This window comes from Agrilus planipennis, unplaced genomic scaffold, assembly GCF_000699045.2.
Source record: "Agrilus planipennis isolate EAB-ADULT unplaced genomic scaffold, Apla_2.0 scaffold194, whole genome shotgun sequence".
Classification (NCBI taxonomy): Eukaryota; Metazoa; Arthropoda; class Insecta; order Coleoptera; family Buprestidae; genus Agrilus; species Agrilus planipennis.
This window is the reverse complement of record NW_020438909.1, coordinates 117,029-119,859: the sequence shown is the minus strand read 5'-3', so window position 1 is coordinate 119,859 and position 2,831 is coordinate 117,029. Positions and strand designations below refer to the sequence as shown.

General features: G+C 28.4%; 1 long non-coding RNA gene across 1 annotated transcript in view; it reads right to left on the bottom strand.

Moving 5' to 3' along the window:
* Positions 1-1,480: 1,480 nt before the first annotated feature.
* LOC108741653 overlaps positions 1,481-2,831 on the bottom strand; it is a 6,806-nt gene continuing 5,455 nt past the window's right edge. The window contains exons 5-8 of the long non-coding RNA XR_003230913.1: positions 2,024-2,103; positions 1,839-1,909; positions 1,662-1,753; positions 1,481-1,531 (exon numbers count right to left, since the gene is read on the bottom strand). This is a non-coding gene — a long non-coding RNA (uncharacterized LOC108741653). The remainder of the gene's footprint in view (positions 1,532-1,661; positions 1,754-1,838; positions 1,910-2,023; positions 2,104-2,831) is intronic.

Below are 2,831 nucleotides of genomic sequence, written 5' to 3'. Positions count from 1 at the left end.
AATATATAATATTCTTAATTTCAGACGAAAGCTCATTTTAATATAAACAAAATAATACCCCGCGTTTTTCGGGAATGTGCTGAAAGAAAAGAAGTTTCAAAACCGCTCACCATATAACTATACAAATTCCCGTTTTTTTTTTTTAATACAATGGGCACAGAGTCGAATTTTAAATATCACAATATAATAATCATAAATATTAACTATTTTTTTAATTCAAATAGCTCTCATTAGAGCCTCTTAATAAAAACAGTAATAGCTGTGATATGATTGTTATTCTACAATCCATGTAGCAAAAGAATAGGTTTGAGAATATGTACCAATTGTAGGTACCTATATACGAATTTCTATAATATTTTATCGTTTAATTCATAAAAAAAAATTTAAATTAATACCTACTCTTTATTCTTAAGGAATTCAGTATTCTATTCAAAATGAATCACCTTCAGACACAAATAGATACGAGGCAGATAGGCAAGGTGACCAAATGATACGATTATAAAAACAGGCCACTAATGAGATTAGGACAAACAGATATCACTTACCGAGCATCTATTATAACTATAATAAAATACAACGCTATTTAAAAATGTAGAAATAAATTGCAAAATTACCTACCAAATAAAAAATTGTTACTTTCTAAATGGACAGAAGGCTAATCATAACATTGCATGGTGTTATATGTTCTTATCGTTATTATATGCAAAATTAAAATATTATTATTCTTTTTACACAAACACTATTTTTGATTAAGAAGCAGCATCTTTTTGACGATTATTACTTTATTACGTTTTTTATGCCCTCATCTTCCTTAAAACGGAAAATTTAATTAAAGCCAACAAAAATTTTTTATCCGCATTATCCTATGAGTGAAAATGAGTTTGTTTATTTTCATTTCACGCCCTTAACTACTCCAATTTTGTACACACATTGTCAGGGATTCAGAAAAGGACATAAGGTACTTTTTATCTAAGAAAAAATACTGTTCCCGAGGGATAGAAAAAATTAGTTTTAAGTGAGCGTCGATGATCTTTGATAGGCATTTACAACATGAACGCGAGCGAAGCCGCGGGTAAAAGATAATTAACTATAAAAATTATTATCGGAAATCGTATAAAAAATCGTAATGTACAGTAAACAACGTAAAAATAGCCAGATTAGACAAATATACAAAACAAAGTAAAAAATAAAAAGAATCATTTACATTAACAGAGTTTAAGTTATGAAATCATAATTATTTTCATCGACTGCTTAGGCACCTTATAGATTATTTTATTAAAATCAGAAAATTTATTTGCTGACTCACACTGTAATATTTATGTTCATCTAGACCAGTGTTTCCCAACCTTTTTTTCCTCGCGAACCAAAAGAAAGGTCCGAGAAAATTTGTCGAACGTCCTATGTAGTCGTTAATGACAGATAAAAAAAGCTATAAAATTTGATAGGATATATATTTTTCATATTGCAGAATAATTGATTNTCCCAGATGTATCTCAAGTTGTCCCTGAAGTAGGCTTGCAATCCCTGTTGTCTGCAAAAAGAGTCATAAATTAAGTAAATAATGAATTACAATGTAAATAGTAATGTTATAATGAAGGTAAACTAATAGAAGAGAGAAAACAAAAATAAGAACCTTTGTTATGATAATAAATAGTTATTACCTTTTCTTGATGTTTCCCAAGTTGTCCCTGATGTAGGCTTGTAATCCATATTGTTTGTAAAAAGTCCTGAGTTAGTTAAAGAATGAAATACACTGTAAACAAATAATATAGTAAAGAATATAAACTAAAACAGTATGAAAATAATGAAAAGTTCTTAAGAAAACTAATAGATACTACCTCTCCCTGTAGTGTACCAACTGATGAGTGGTGACCAAACTATCCTGAAATAGGGTTGCAATCTTTACACTCTGTAAAAAGACACATAAATTAGTTAAAGAGTAACATACAATGTAAATAATAATGCAGTAAAAAATGTAAACTAAAGAAACAATAACAATAAAAAAATTATAAATAATTACTACCTCTCCTTGAGGTATCCCAAAATTGTTGGTGCCTCTGGGGTTTCCAAATAGTCCTGGAGTAAGCTTGTAATCATTGCTGACTGTAAAAAAAATTCATAGATTAGCTAAATACACAAACTTAATGTAAAGTAATTGTACAATGAACGCATTTTTAATTAATATTACAAATATCCTACACCCATACAGAATGCTATTGTTTCCCAAACAATGATTTACAAGTTTTTTATAATTTAAAACAATACAGATACGAAAACCATACGTTTGCTTGTCCAGAAATGATATAAATGATTATTAAAGCAAATTCTGAGTTGGTTATTAATGCCAGCACAACGTTGTTTTACCGTACATTTTCAATTTTTGATGAAAACCCTTTTAATTTAATATTAAAAAGACCCCTACATTCATATAGAATAAAAACCTTTCCTACTAATTGAAAAAAAATTAGAAACCCTCTACTACTGTCGATATTCCTTACTGAAGGTAATAAAATAAGTGAATTTACAAATTGTTTATAATATTAAACGTTACAGATAAAAGGAAAGAAACTTTAACTATCCAGAGATTATATAAATCATTATTTAAACAAATTTTGAGTTGTTTATTAGTGCCAGCACGACGTTGCTTTACCGTACACTTAAAGAGAGTGAGCATTCGGAGAGAAAGGGACAAGTTCAACGCTCGATTAAAATTGACAACATTTTTAATTTTTGATGAAAACCCTTTTAATTTAATATTAAAAAGACCCCTACATTCATATAGAATAAAAACCTTTCCTACTAATTGAAAAAAAATTCAAAACCCTCTACTA